A 17,602-nucleotide genomic window follows, 5' to 3' on the forward strand; every position below is an offset into this window, starting at 1 on the left:
ATTGTCTTACTTTGGTTTAACTTTTTAAATATGTTTCTTTATTTGTTTTGATTTTGAAAGTATGTGTTATTTTAATGAGTTGTTCTCATAACTTATGACATGTTAACTTGATCGCATGGTATTTTTTACCAAAGGTATGTAATGGTATTAGAGTATGAATTAAAGGTGTCACTCCCAATGAGTTTGCAAGTAAATGAATTATATGCTAAACAAATCTGTAGATTAAGAAATAGATTAGGGTGAGCGGGGGACTCCCCTGAGCGGGGCACTCCCCTAAGATGGGAGTCCCCTCTCTTACGCACACCTAATCAGGTTATGTCACGTCAACTCCCTTCTTAAACTCCCCTCACACCCCAATTTGATGGCGGCACTCCCCTATTAGGTGACTTGTTTTTTTATTCAAAAAAAAAAGGAAATAATTGATTGGTTTGAAAAGAGGGTGGCCCCACACTCTCCCCCTTCCTTCTTCGGTGAATTCACCCCGACCCACCTCCCCGATTTGGGTCACCGCAGGAATGGCGGCGGTGTTCCCGCTGGGGGAATAGGGTCACCGCGGCCACTCCCCGTTGGTGCCCCGCTCACCCTTAGTGAGTATGTGGGTTATACTTATCATTCTTTATAGTATAGAGGAAAAAATAAAGAACACAACTAAAACACTACTACAATAGATTCTTTATAATAGAGAATACATTAGAGAAAACTAAAGTACAACTCCATATTTACATGCATTATGTATAATACAGAGGGGAAAAAAGAAAACAAAAAAAACACCACTACATTGAAATCTCTAGAACAGAGAAAAATATATAGAAACTACAACTCTATATTTAGAGGTTCATATTTAACCCACTATATGTTCATTATGTGTTTAGGAAAGAGAGAAAACTAATATAAGAACATTCATATTGGAGCCTCTATTCTATATAATATAAAGTTAAGAATGGAGAAAACAACATAAACATCATCACATTGGAATCTTTATAATATAATAGAGAAAGATATAAAGAAAATAAAGTACACCTCTATATTTATAGCATTCACTTGGAGCCTTTATCACCATCTATATAATTTATATAATTTAACCAACAAACACATTTTTCTCTAGATTGTATTTGCTTTTCAAAAACCTCTTGCGTCCAACTCTCTATCTATATATCTATCATACTCACAATCACTTATTTTATTATTTTTTTCTTTCCAGCACACTCACAATTAATATATAGAGGCTTGGATATTAGTCTTTAAATATAGAGGTTTACTTTAATATCTATAAAATTGTCTCTATTATAAAGATTCCAATGTAGTGGTGTTTTTGTTGTTTCCTCTATTTCTTCCTCTATGTTATATAGAATATATTACTATAGAGGCTCCAATGTGAATGCTTGAGGTTCATATTCAACCCTCTGTATTATTTTCTGTGAGTGTGTATGAAAGAGAAAAAAATAATAAAATAAGTGTTTGTGAGTAAGAAATAGATAGAGATAAAGAGTTCAATGTGAGATGTTTTTTAAAATTAACAAAATCTAAAGAAGGTTGCGTTTTTATATAGATGAAGATGGAGGTTCCAATGTGAATGCTCTAATAAGTGTTTGTGAGTATGATAAAGATAAAGATAGAGAGTCGGGTATGAGAGATTTTTGGGAAATAAACAAAATTTAGAGAAATGTGTGTTTTTTAGTTTTATTATATAGATAGAGATGAAGGGTCCAATGTGAATGCTCTAAGGCTTATATAGTACACCTCTATATTTTTGTGAGTATATAAGAAAGAGAAAACAAATCTATACTATATTATAATGTATGAGGGAAGAGTATTTTAAGATACCCAAATAATAGAGTAAATTTCAAAGTTCGTCCTTTATGTATGTCTAATATATCAAAGTATGTCCTTTATCTTTAATATCTTCAAGAAACATACTTAATGTTTGCAAATCCTTACAAGTTATGTCCCTTAGCCCTAACTAGGTTAATTTTTACAGTTAAGTATGACCAAATGGACCCTACATAAGGGTATTTTGATCATTTACTTTATTTACTCAAATTAATAAATATAAAAAGTAATAAATAAAACAATTAAAATATATTATATATATATTTACGTATATAGTTACAGGAACAAGACTCCCTATCTCTCTAAACTCTCTCCCTGCCCCAATCTCTCTCTAACTTCTGGTGACACCACCATCTACCACCACCTCCCTCCCTCTGTCGCTCCTTCTCCGGCGACCACACTCACACCCGATCCTCCTCTGTCTCCCGATATCGTCGCCCACACACACCCACACCCCCCTACTGAGCAGATCGGACAGATCGAAGAGAGAGAGAGAGAGACGGAGAAGAAGAAAGGAGTCGATCCCCTCCTTTTACGGCGACAGTGGCAGCGGCGCCCCCTCCTTTTACGGCAACAGTGGTGCGGTGAAAAGGTTTGTGCAGCGGTGATGGGGGTTTTGTAGCAGGAGTGGAGGTGCAGCGGTGATGTTGGTGGTTGCAGGTGGGGTGTGGTGGTCATTCATCTCTTAGATCTGGAAGGAGGCGGCTGCTGGTTGTTGATTTTAGGTGTTCGGTGTGGGGTTCAGGTGAGGGTGTGGTGGGAGGATGACAAAGACGGGCCATGGCCGGAGTTATAAAGTCTCCGGCGAGTCGGATCGAGTCACAGAAGGTCGGGATTTTGCTAATGTTCGATTGCTGCTTCTGGATTTTGGTTGTAATGTTTTGATTTTTGCTTCTGGATTTTAGTTTTAGTGTTTCAATTTCGGTTTCTGCTTCTGGATTTTGGTTCTAGTGATTCATGTCTAGATTTGGTTATAATGTCTTGATTTCTGCTTCTGGGTTTCAATTCCTGATTATGGATTTTGGCTTTAATGTTTTGATATCTGGATTTGGTTAGAATGGTGGCTGGTGGGGGTGTCTGGCGGTGGTCGTGGTTGTGGCTGGTGGGGGTGTCTGGTGGAGGTAATGGTGGTGGCTGGTGGAGGTGATGGCAGAGAGAGAGAGAGAGAGTGTTTGTGTCTGGTGGAGGAGAGGAGGTATATTGTTTTATATAAATAAATGGTAAAATGTCCAAAATACCCTTATGTAGGATACACTTTGTCTGATTTAACCATGAAAAGTAACTGGATTAGGACTAAAGGACGTAACATGTAAGGATTTGCAAACATTAAGTATGTTTCTTGAAGATATTAAAGATAAAGGACATACTTTGATATATTAGACATACATAAAGGACGAACTTTGAAATTTACTCCAAATAATAAGAACTTCTTCCCTCTTTATTTATAAAAAGAAACCCATAAAAATGATGGTAACTTGGTCTTTTAAACACTAATTATATTTTAGTCCCCCATATTATTACAATTAAATCCCTTTATTTTAACAAAATTATGGATAATTAGTTACACTTTTCCCCTTCCGCAACAAACTTATAATTCTTTTATGTATTTTTTCATGTCTTATAAACTAAAATGTTTTAAAAAAATCCAAATGTATCGTGATAACCTACTCATTTTTGTCGATGTTTCGATAGTTGTCTTGATTAGTATTGTCGTATGGATTAAAACATACAAGTAATGATGCATTAGTGTATAAGTTATTAAAGCAATGTGTCATATCACATTTCAAATGTTTAAGACTCTCTACGTTGTTGTCATTATTATCAATTTAATAATCTTCCAACCTTTTTCACTCCAATTTTCGTTTGATGATTGTTCACGGCCAATTTGTTCCGACAACTAGATAAAATTTTGAAACCTTGCACATACGGGTTTATGTGAGCTTTGTTCGTATTCTGTATGTTTGTGTATTTACTTGGTTGGGTGCACACACTTGCCTGGGTTAGCAAGTAGTAAATTGACATTAAATAAGTTCACTTGTTTTATCTAATTGGTTTCATTAAGATAATGTTTTATTAGTTTTCTCCATCTAATAATATTTTATACGTAACGAAGTGGTATGTGGTCGTAATGAAAAAGAGAAACCTTTAATAGGCTAAAACACACTTGTTTGAATTAGATGATGTCCCCTAAATAATGGAATAACTTTTTTTTCAATTTTAGAAGGTTATTTGCATTGCGATTTTTTTAGTCGAAGACCCACATGTATATGCAAAAGATATTGTTATATGTCCAAAATATTTAATTTTAAAGGATAAGCAGGTTAAACAGAAGTAAGCAGTATAAAATAATATCATTTTACTTATAGATATTTAATTGCAACCGTAAGTGTTGTGTTGATTAAAATGTACAACGGTACCTTGTTCGGGTTTGTCTAGTTTACACTGTCATATCCTTTTCGGGTTTGTCCAGTTTACATTGTTCATTAAAAAGTTAGACCGTTATATTTTGCTTCTATATTAACTCCTTACATCCTATTTGAATTTTATATGTATACTTAGGGGGTGTTTGTTTTTTCTTCAAACATCTTCAAGGGGGCTGATGTCTGCAGGCACGCAGACGTTACCCTTGAAGACTGTTTGTTTTATTTTTTTAAACAGATCTGAACTCATCTTTTTTCATCTTAAAAAATAAGCTATGGACCCCCTTCTTAAAACATCTTCACACCTCCCTCTTCTCCTCCCTCAAACATCAGCCCCTACCACCGTCGCTCCTCCTCCTTCTCTGACCTCCCTCTTCTCCTCCGGCGACCTACCTCCTCCTCTGGCGACCTCCCTCTTCTCCTCCGGCGACCTACCTCCTCCGGCGACCTACCTCCTTCTCTGACGACCTCCCTCCTCCTCCGGTGACCAGCTCCTTCTCCGACCTCCCTCTTCTCCTCCGCTAGATCGAAGCGGAATGTGAATGTTTCGTCATTGTTTGATGCACTTCAGACCGATATCAACTTATAAAAACAAACAGTCTTATATTTTCAGCTTGCAGATCTTCAGACCACATCTTCAGTTGCAGACATAAAAACAGATGAAATCAGCTTGCAGACAATTTATGTCTGCAAAAACAAACAGCACCTTATATACACTCTTAACATCCTATTTTTTAGAATTTTTTATTTTTTTATAAAAATAGATTTTTTATATTTATAAAAATAATGAAATTTACAATTGAAGGTAAAGGTCTAAAACATACTTAAGAATCAACTACTGTTATTTTGTTTTAATAAAAAATTGAAATTTTTACAATTTTAAAGTTAATTGGATGAGTACTATGTGGATATTTAAAAAAAATTATGAACTTTATAGTAGTAGTAATAATAGTAATAAAGAAAAAAAAAATAAAAACTTAGCAATTTAACCAAAAAATAAACTTACTGTACAACTACAACAACTTATTTTTTATTTTTTATCATTTTGTATTATTTTTTATTAAAAAACAAAATTTTACAGGTTTAAAACAAACAGTTTTTTATTTTATTATATTTTTGAGATACACAACATTTTAGTTTAAAAAATAAAAATGTATTTTTATTAAAAAAGGCATATAAAAAGTAACGAAAAAATAATCCATAAATTTTCAACCTTGATTAGATACTTACTAGATTGTGTTACAATTTTAAGGGATAATAAGTTCAAACTATATACTCTTAGGCTAAAGGGTATGGGGAGCATGAATTGGGTCATTAATGTCACATAGGATGATTAATGGATTGTTGTACCATCCCCTTCCTTCATCCACCATGGTTGGCATGGATTAAACCATGGCAAACCATGAGCCTGCTTTCCTTTTTCAATGATTCATTTTCCTTTTCTACAAAAATAAATTAAAATAGGAAGATAGTGGTTTGGGTCATGACCACACCCTTAGGGTAGTGGTTTTGGATGATGGATTAGAAGTGAATGACATGGCGCCGATGTCGAGGATCATGGTGACCATGAGGGTCATGACCACACCCTATAGCCTTAGTCTCTTATAGACAAGTAAGGGATAATAAGTTCAAACTTTACTCGTATAGTTCAGAATAATTAGTTGCAAAAAAGTTTTTTACTTGACTAGATACATACTAGATTGTGTTGCATTTTTTAAAAAAATATAAGTTCAAAAATACTCTTATAGATAATATTAGTTAGTTGAAAAAAGTTACATGTTATTCAATTCGTTGGTTTATAGGTTTTATGTATAGTATAGTTATTCATTAGCTTTTTTAACTTCAAAAAGTTTATTGTTCTTTATAATTCTTGGTTTACAGGTACTTCAATTTTCTGTTGTGTATAAATTTGATTTATTCTTCTATTCTCACACTTAACTATGATTTTTTTATGCATTTGGTGGTTTCTTAAATATTTGTTTAAGAAACCGAGTTAGGTTTCTTAAATATTTGTTTAGATTTTGTTTTTGTAACACATGTTTTTATCGTTGCTCTTTACAAATCATGTACATTTGTGTAGGGTTGTTATATGAAATTATTGTTGGAATTATTCCATTTTTTTAAGTATTTTTTACGAATGCATGTAGAGCAATTGTAAATATCTTTAAACTAGGTTAGAACTCCGTGTATTACACGAGCTGAATAAAATATGATTTTATATACTAAATAATAAAAAAATTACATCTTTAAAAACCCTTGCATTGCACGGATTAAACATGTAGGATCGTGTGATGACCCGAACGAGTCGTTCAGAGGAGTTTTGATCTGTTTCAGAGGCGGAAACTAATAAACAGACGTCGACACAACTTGCAATTCACTTTAAACACCTTTCTGATTGATATAACACTGATTACACGCAGAAATCAAACCGGCAGCACCTCGGTATGAATTCCCAGAACTATTTTATGATTTCGCTTGAACTAACCTATTTATAGCCTTGAGGTTCCGCTTGAAAGTGACATGTGCATTTCAAGCGGAATCAGATAGATATGATTTCGCTTAAAAATGACAACAGTCATTTCAAGCGGAATCAGGTCCTTCAAGCAAAATCAACTTAATTAACACATAAAACTCCTATTTTCTCGTACAACGTGCCCTGGTCTAACATATCTAGTTACAAGACTCGATACAAGACGAAGACGACAGATGTATGCACCAACATACTCCCCCTCAGATGTTGATGAGTCTTAAGTGTCGAGTCTTCTCTTCTTCAATCTTGATCAGTCTTTGAGCTTTCAGAATTTCTTCTCTTCCAGGATCTTGACCTGGTTCTTCCCTATTTAGCTCCAGCAGATTTTTCCCCTTGAATACTAAGAACTTCCAGGATCTGAGTCTGGCTCTAGAGCTTTCTAATTCTCTTGATCAGATCTCTTGATTCCTTAAATTCATCAGCATCACCTGCTTCAAAATCGTAACCTGGCTCAAACTTTATCCATAGAGTCCTCAGATATCAGAAACCTGGCTCTTCTCAAATTTCAAACCTGCACATTCTCTCCCACAAAATAAATTCCATAACAATTTAATATTAAGATGTATGCACCAACTCGGACTCTCCTCTTTCAAAACAATCAGAATATCTGTGGCCATTTGCTAAAATTCAAACATTTCTAGATTTAACAGACTCCCTCTCAAAATGATCATCATGTTCAGCACTTGGAATTTTGAAGATCAGCTCTTCAACATCAGTTTTCGAAAATCTTTTTGAATTTTTCAAAATTTATGCTAAAACACTGAAAATCTTTTTGGAATTTTGAGTTTAAAAGAAATGCAGTAAAGAAAATATTTACAGACAATATTTTTTGTGAGTTTGTGTAAGAGGATCATATCAGTTTATGAGACAAATCACCAACACTGTTAAGCTTCATTTCATTTTAAGTTTTAAACAATTCACTTAGATTGTCAGTATATTGATCCACTTAAATTCTCACACAAAGTTCAACTGTTTCGAGATACGATATTAATGTCTTAAAGACTTAAACTTATTCGCGTGTCCCACTACTTGAATATACTCCCGTATCCAGATCCCAATATTCAGTCTTACAGGTGAGTATACCACAGATGATATCTGTAAAGGGGTTAGGTGCGAAACCGTGAAAGCTCAGGTCAGAATTTCCGTTCAGCAGAGAGATGACCGCTCGACTTTAGGTGTGTCCCCTTTAGAGGATCTTTTCTTCAACAGCACATGATTAGCATTTTTCAATGTTTCATCATTTTTTATGCTGAGGGTGACGCTATATTTCAAGCATTTGCAAAAAGTATTATACGGGGACTAGGTCAGAATTTCCATTCAGCAGAAGTCCCGAGATAATACCCCAGATATCACTGAGTATAAAGACCTAGTATCTCAGAAAAAGGGACCTTTCAAACAAGATTTCGGGGGTTACCCATATATCCAAGAAATGTTACCCACGATATAAGCAAGTTTGAAATTTAGGTTTATATCTCGTCACAATCTACTAAATGTGTAAAAACCTACTGGCATATCCGCAATGATATTGTTTATCACATTTTAACTTTTCATTTCTTTAGCATGTTGTGATAGTCCACTGATGTACTATCATTTCCTCTTTTCACAACAAACTCGTTTTTGATTTATGTTTTTGGCTTTTTCAATTTTTCTAATTTTTTTGGATTTTCCGAAATTTTTACTCCCCCTAAAATGCAAACACATTTAAAGAAATTTGAAAACAAACTATACAGAAAATTCACAACTGATATGAATTGCTTCAATTCACCATCCACTAGGCATAAACTGTAACACCCCGTGTTTTCGAATGTCAAAGTCAAAGTCAAAGTCCAAGTCAATTTTGACTTCTTTGACTGTAATTAGTCTATTTTATGTTTATTTGTATTATGTGGAGTAAGTGTTGTTAATCAGAATGAATTGAAGTAATCGAATGTTTTATCGACGCGAAACGATTTACGACTGTGAATAGTAGGAAGTAACAATGCGATAAAGTTAACTAATCAGTAATCAAACCGATCTAACCATCATCGAACTCGAATCTCGAATTACGCGAACTTTGGTTATTGTTATACGTGTGTGTGTGTGCCTTATGTGTTACCTGTGCGTGTTTACTTTACGTTTTGTGTGGTAATCAATCAAAACTCGAATAGAATCTCGAAAACTCAAATCGAATGCAATCGAAATCGAATAGTAATGTAAGGATGGTGTGGAATATAGATGACTGTATGTTAGATATAGTAGTTGGGACCGAAAGTAATTTGAATAGGAAACTCTATCGTATTCGTATCGTCTTCAATCGAAATCGAAATATCAAAAATTCGTCGCACCGAACACTCGAACCAGGCTGTGGATCGATCAGGCTGTCAGCCGATCGAACAGCCCAGCCGATCGGACGGACTGTCCGATCGAGCAGGCTGTTCGATCGGGATGCCTGGCCGATCGGCCAGCCCTTTCCTCTTTTGGAGCCTATAAATAGGGCTATCATTGTCATTCTTTCCACTTTTGGAAACTCTCTGACCGGCCAGCTCGTGCTCTCCTCCTTTTCTCAGATTTCTTCCAATTTCGGTAAGTTTTCATCCTAAATCTTGTACTTTCTTGATCAATACATACTTCTATACCTTTCTATCCTTCGAATCTTGATTTCTAACCGTGAAATCATCAAGATCTAAGCATTCTAGGATGATGTCATCATGGTGTTCTTCAAGAACATCATGTTTTGGCCTCAATCCACCATGAATAGCTCGGATCTAACAGATTTCCACACAAACAAGCTAAGATCTATCAAATATCTAAAGATTTACATGATGTGAAGGATTGGAAGAAGGATTTCCAACTTTCTTTCAACTCTTTTACACTCAATGCCTTCAAACCGGTAGAAACGAAGCTTGAGCCAACTCACTAATCATTCTAATGGGTGTGTGGTTCAAGATTCGGGTTCTATCTACGAGGTTCACCGACTTCGGGTTAAACGTTAAACCACCGTTCCGAACCGTTCACTGGCCGGATTTGGGTGATTCCTGTCCGAGCAGGGGAAACGAGTAAGAAAGAAGGTTCCATGGTTCAGCTCGTTGTCAAACTACTTCAATATAACGTCAAATAACCAAAACAACCAAGTGTTAGACGAACAGACCGACCAGGTCAGGATGCTGACCGAACGGTTAGGCTGTCCGAACGAACAGCCCAACTGATCGGACATATCAGCCGATCGACTAGGCCAGCCGATCGGCTAACAAGTGGCCCCACAGTTTGACAATTTCAGGAAGTATAGTATTGAACGAGGTGGTGTTCGATCGAACGAGCCGTTTGATAACATTACTCATCAGGCTGTTCGACCCGCTACACTTGTTTCCATTTTACATGTATTCATCGTTATGCTATCGAACTGTTCAGGCTAACCCTACTCTCAAGCGCTCCCTTCAATCCATCAATCCATCGCTGTGAGTATACTCGATCCCTTTTTGCTTTTAGCACTTTTGGGTGTTACATACGTTACTTATATCAAAACACAAACGAACACACTACTCAAACTATTTGAACGCTAACCAATATGCATGTATTACGTGACTAAATGAATGCTTGTTGATTGTGTTTACACGTGGAATGTTGTCTACCTGCCTTAACGACGTAGTACTATAGTTTGGACTCAGCACCCGTTCACACGGGGGTTGTTAAGGACAATTACTTGCATGAATTACGGTGGTAATCATGTATTGCGAACTGTCTTGGACAGTCAACCCGCAGTCACTGGTATCCATAGGTCCATGTCGATAATTAACATGCTTCGTTTTCCTCTGTGTACGTGCTGGTTATGCGTAAACTATTCGAACTCTATATGCTATTATCAAACTTGTATGCTCACTTTTACATTATTTGTATTGACTTTATTTTAACGTATGTGACAGGTGTTTAAGATATTTGCTTGCTAGGAAAGCGAGGCTAGAATAAAGCTCTAGAGGCCCCCAACAAATAGTTGTCTGTCTGGAAAGAGCAACTAGAGCATAGTTGTTTGTAGATCTTGTCAAGCTGGGTCTTTAGGAGCCTTTGAACAATATTAATTTGTTTTATTTAAAATCTGAGTTGTCGGAACAGAATACTTGACTGGTTGTCATCTGTAATAATTTGTTTGTTATTTGGGACACGGTATGGGACGTGTTATTTAAACTGAATAGTGATGATAATTGTTATGGAAACTTCTGGACAATCTGTTTCGCTCAGTGCCATGCCCCGATGATTCCGCCATCGGTTGGGGTGTGACATAAACAATCAGAACTCCCCCTTACAACAAACTATTTTCCCATTTAGATTTCAAAACACTTAAGTTTGTTTTAATCAAAATGGTTTTTCCAGAAAATAAGTTTTGTTTTAACCACTTGTAGGTTCGGGGTAGACTCATCACATTGTTTTTCAACCACTTATATAAGGATTACATCAAGTTCAACTTAATGACCTTGACGAATCACTAATAAGATCCAACCTCTTACCACTTTGAAAGTTTATCCAAACCATTTAAACATCTACACAAATTCATTTTACCATAAAAATGCCGATTCCTGCTTCACACTTACCAACCTGGAAGCTTCGGCAATTCACACATAACCTATAAAATTTAAACACTTTTAAAAACTTTCACAAAAACAATTTATCAAGAATGATGCCGATTCCTGATCCGCGATTTTAAACTTGGGATCTCCGGCAATTCAGATTTTTAAGGGAAAAGAATTTCCACCCAAGTCTGACCAATCTTGGGTGATTTTAACTCTTGTTCAGTAGGGTTATAAGTTGCTTTCTTTGTAGCATAAAAGTCTTTAACCCCTTTGGCCTTTCCCTCGACCATTTTTCCAAAAATTTTCTTAACATTCCCATTGAATGTTTTCTCAACATCAAATTCATTCTTTTCAGAATAAAATTGATTCGAGATCTCAACCTTACCAACTTTTTGCTTAAAATTTTCATCCTTCAATGATGGAAAATTATCATCATTCACTGAAGGTACTGAGTTCTCTTTTTTAATCTCAACTTGTGGCTCTTCTGGCTTTGTGGAACCAGAATCATTGCCGACTTTCTCATCAAACTTCTTAACAACCCACATTTGGTTGTCCTTTGCTCTCTTTTTGTAAAAAATTTTCTTTGAACATTCACTAACTTCATAGGTTGAATTTTCAAAAATTTTGAACTTTTCAGTTGGTGGTTCAACATCGACAAATTTTCCTTTAAGTTTTTCAGAGACTCCCAGTTTTGTCTTAGTAGCTTGAGAACAGTTCCATGCAATGTGACCAACTTCATTGCACTTGTAACAGGTTCTAGTCTCCTTCTGATGAAAAACTCCAGTTCCTTTTCTCTCAGCAAGAAACTCCTGGTTTGATTGTCTCCAGAAAGGTTTCTTCTGTTCTTCTTCAGCACTTCCACCTGAAACAAATTTTGTGTTTGTTTTAGAAATTTTGTCATTTTTATAATTTTCAGGTGGAATAAAACCTAATCCTTTCTTTTTGTAGTTACCATTATGATTTGATTTCTTTTGAAAACCAGAACCAGAATTGTAATCTTTTTTCTTGTTTAATCATTGTTGAACTCTTGAAGTGTATTTTTTAGGTTTTCCAGTAAGATTTAAATCTTTTATTTCAGATATATTGATTTCTATCATTTTGAAAACCTTTTTGATCATTTCAAATCTAACACTTCTTATTGGAAACTCTTTGTCAGAATATAATTTGTCAGAATCATTCAAAGTATATGCTACTTCGAATGTTTCATCATTCAAATTCGATTTTGATAACAAAAGCTCTTTACTGTAAACCCGTTTAACCGATGGTTTTTGACTGTTGACTGACGAATTTGAACCTCCAGACTCAGACTCCTCATCTGTATCCAACACCTGATCGACCACCTTTTTAATTAACTCAGACTCATGATCAGTGTCAGACGATGTGAAAGTGACGTCAATGTTTTCTGGTAATTCATCAGTTGTATCGGTTTTTAACTTTATATTGACTGCCTTTTCGACTTGCTCCTCATTTGGTTTTCTGGGAGAATAACCTTCCCAGATCGGAGGCGGACACTTGTTATAGCTAACACTCGGTTTCTTACCAGTATCCTTCTTCTTTGGCTTCTCATCCTGAAATGCTTCGAAACCTGCAACAGTTGGATAAATTTGATCAATAAGATAATCAGAACTAGAATAACTCTGTAATAAGCGTCTGATTCTCTCATTCTCAATCTTCTCAGTTTCCAACTCTTGTTTTAGCTTGGCACATTCCTCAATGTAATGATTTATAGCTTTTTGTTTTGTCATCATCATGGTTAGTGCCTTTTCTCTTTCAGAATTCGTCTTTTGAAGACCAGTTACTGTTCTGTTTAATACATCGTAAGATTCCTTCATGTAGTTGAGATTGAACAATAATTGCTCTTTCATCTTCTCAATCAGCCAGTTTTTCGTCTTTTGCTGCACATTCTTTGCAAGATTCTATACACTTTAAGCAAGGCTTGATGACTTCCACAATCTTTTCTACTTCAATAATCTTTTCAGATTCAACAACTTTTTCAACTTCAGTCACCTTCTCTGTTTCAATAATCTCCTCAGCAACACTTTTAACTTCATCATTTTGAACAACACTTTCAGACTTCATTTGCTTTTGTTCTTTGGCTGCTCGACTCTCCTTCAGCTTTTCCAAGCGATCTGCAAAATAAAAATGAAAGCTTTCAAGAGATAGATGAGTTTTTGCAACATTAATATGTTTTTCTTCTTCATCATCACCACTGTCATCAGTTGGTGATTGATCAAACTCAATTGATTTATCAGAACTATCATCTGAAAAATCAGAATTAGGTGGTGTTTGATCAAAAACAGTTTCTCTTTCTGAACTTTCATCTGAACTTAGTGAGCTTTCATCAGATGACACAGACTTTTCTTCTTCATTCTTCACACTAACACCAATAGCTTTCATCCACTTGGTAAACATATCTGGTTCTTTCACAATTTTAGCAATGAAAGCTTTAAACTCTCCTTTCTCATCCACAAACATATCCCAGCTAAAACCTTCAGGTAACCTTTCATCTTCCTAATTGATTAGGCATGTTTTGCTGTCGGATGAAATGTATTTTTCCCAGCTGAAATTTTCTTGATTCACTAAACATGCTCTCTTTGAAGAATCCTCTATCACTTTTCTACCAGCCACTTGTGGTTCCTGTTGTTGTTGACCAACTTGTTGATATATGGCTTTTTGGTAGTAGTCATCTTTTCCAAATGGATTCTTAGCTTCACTTGCTTCTCTATTCTTGCATTCCCTATTGAAATGGATTTTCTCCCTGCATCGAAAACCAGTAACTGTAGATTTATCAAAACCTAAAGTAGAAACATGTGCATCAAGAAAATCATTTCTTCCAGTAATCATCTTAAATTTTTTTGCTCTCCTCAAGACACTAGCTAGACACCATTTGATGTCCATTAGTTCCAATTCTTCAGCGTCTATCTGATCGTAATCCTCTTTTGTCAGCATAGGATTCCCGATCCTCCCTGCAACTAAACCTTCATAGGATTGTAACACCGTTGCAAGTAAAGACATGTGATCTTTTTCAATTTCTTCAGAAAAACTTTGACCCTCTAGAAGATTCAAGGCTATATTGCACTGTATCACACAACCATTTCCACTTTTTGAACTTTGAGTATGAAAACTTGAAGATGAACTCTTGGGATTAACACTTGGATATGAAGAAAATCCACTGCTGTTGTTTGAACATTGATCAACATTTTCAGATGAATTTCCAGCACTAAACGCAGTTTGTATTTTCGGACTTCTTTCAACCTCTTGAACACTGCCTTTGTAGTACATCTTCACATCTTGTTGACCACTCGGATTATTCATCCTCGCAATCTTTTGTTGTTCAAGATCCTGACCCTCAATCTTCTCAATGAACTGAGAAATTGTCAAACCATCATACACTCCGGTGTTCTTTAGGATCATCAAATAAGTACCCCACTCCTTTTGAGGTAAAGCATCAGCTAACTTGTCGACTCATTCTTCACGATCTTTGGTAATGCTTAACATCGACATGGATCGCACTAAGTGGCAATATCTTTCGATCAATTTCTTTGTATCTTCCCCTGGTAGACTTGTGAAAAGATCAAATTCTTTCTTGAGCAACGCCTTTTTTACTCTTGATCATCTCCTCACTTCCTTCAAACTTGATTTTAAGAGCATCCCAAATTGATTTTGAAGTTTTGTCATGTTGAAGCAATACAAAGATGTCTTCCTTAATAGCTTGCCAAAGCAGACTAATCATCATTTTTTCAGCTTTGTACATATCTCATTCTTGGTCACTGAATTCAGAAATTTCTTTTATAACTTGTAGATCTGTACGTGGTAGAACATACTTCTTCAAAATACACTCCCATGATCTTAGATGGTTAGCTTGCACCCAGTTTTCAAACCTATCTTTCCATCCGTAATACTCCTCAATGCTCATTAGTTTCGGGGGTTTTTGCATTGTTCCAGTCTTATTTTCCAAGTTCATGTTTTGAGCAATGGAAGCCGGAGTAGTCGGGGATGTGGCAAACGCGTTGTAAAATTCTTCACTCATGATTTGATAACACGTTTTTCAACAATAGCACTTTTCAAGTGAAATAAGGTCTTCAAGCGGAATCACCTGAAATAACAACTTCAAGCGAGATTAAGTTTCAAGCGAAATAACAAGTTGGAGCGGAATCAGTACAGATTGGAGCGGAATCACTGATTTCGCTTGAACTTTCAAGCGAAATAACCAATAATTTTCAAACGGAATCAAAACTGAAGCGAAATCTCTGATTTCGCTTGAAAATGTCAAGCGGAATAAGGTCTTTGAAGCAGAATCAGATATTTCGCTTGAAATGACTTTTATTTTCGAGCGGAATCACCTATGTTCGTTCAAGCGGAATATCAACTATGGTCCATTTTTACCATTTTTAAGTCGAATTTTGTTCTGAATCTTTCAAGGCTTTGTTAAAAAGCAGTTTTACACAATATGTGAGAATTTTAGCCGATTTTGACTGTGAAAAATAGTTAATTTTGTAAAGAAGGTGTAGAAATCAGAAATTTCGAGCTGAATCGAAAAGAACTCCTCTTCCTGAGCTCTAATACCAATTGTAGGATCGTGTGATGACCCGAACGAGTCGTTCAGAGGAGTTTTGATCTGTTTCAGAGGCGGAAACTAAGAAACAGACGTCGACACAGCTTGCAATTCACTTTAAACACCTTTCTGATTGATATAACACTGATTACACGCAGAAATCAAACCGGCAACACCTCGGTATGAAAATCCAGAACTATTTTATGATTTCGCTTGAACTAACCTATTTATAGCCTTGAGGTTCTGCTTGAAAGTGACATGTGCATTTCAAGCGGAATCAGATAGATATGATTTCGCTTGAAAATGACAACAGTCATTTCAAGCGGAATCAGGTCCTTCAAGCGAAATCAACTTAATTAACACATAAAACTCATATTTTCTCGTACAACGTGCCCTGATCTAACATATCTAGTTACAAGACTCGATACAAGACGAAGACGACAGATGTATGCACCAACAAAACATATACGTGTATTACACGATTTGAATAAATATAATGTAATCGGTTAACACACATAATCGTTAATATATGTTTTTGAAAAAATAAACTTTGATGTACTATATATACTTTTTATAACATTTTACTTTGTTTATTTTTATTTATCATTAGGTTAGAAACTTGTGTATCACATAAGTTATAACATGTTATTTTGTTTATTTATTTATTAATAGGTTAAAAACTTGTGTGTTACACGTAGTTGAATCAATGAATAAGAGATAAAGCAAAAAAAATTATATAGCAATAATCATTAAAACTAATATTAATAATAATAACCCATTATATTAAACAATATATATTTATTCTACTATATGGCAAAACGATCCATTTGTATTTATTATATAAATATGTTATATATCAACTAATATCTAATTGAATTTAATACGCATAAATAAAAAGATGCATGATCATTTATGTGTTTCTTAGCTAAAAGAACATATAAAAATACACAGGAATAATATTTGTCATGTAAATAATATTTTATTTAATATATGTGGTAGGGAATTATGAAAAATTGAATGTATTTAATATTTTATTTATATAAATTTCGTGTAATAAAAAAGCTTTTTGATATCACTATAATACTGAAGTACGTTAAAATTCGAATATGTGTTCTTTAAGTATAGCTGATAAGAAGATAAGCATAAAAAATAAATATCTTTATTTATAGATAAATTGGTATATTTATAATTTAATAGGAGATAATCAAGTAGGAACGAGCATAAAAATAGATAGCTCTAATGAATAACATATGTCTACCATGAGTTTATTTTACTATATAGTATAGATATAGAATATAGATTTTACTATTCATGATTCACATGTGTGTAATCTTAGAAACCCAACAATATACATAGAATCATGGTTGTAAAACAAGGTTTCCAAGGCCGAGTACTTCCCGAGTAGTTGCTACAAGGTAGGCTGCCGAGCCGACTTTCTCTAACTCCGCCTAATTACTCAGAATCGGTCAAACGCGGTCAAAGTCGGCCAAAATCGGATCTAGTAGGTCAATTCGGGGCGGGTTGACTTAAAAAATAATAAAACATAATTTATATGACTATCATATTAAATAATGAATATCATTTTCACGTATTTTGATATAAATATTAGTAAATTTATATTATTAGACATATATTTAATTTCCGAAAACTAATTTCTTTACAATTTAACATGTCCGAGTACTCCCCGAGTACTCTCCGCCTATACCGAGTACTCTCAACTCCCCAG

Source organism: Helianthus annuus, chromosome 9, assembly GCF_002127325.2.
Source record: "Helianthus annuus cultivar XRQ/B chromosome 9, HanXRQr2.0-SUNRISE, whole genome shotgun sequence".
Taxonomy (NCBI): Eukaryota; Viridiplantae; Streptophyta; class Magnoliopsida; order Asterales; family Asteraceae; genus Helianthus; species Helianthus annuus.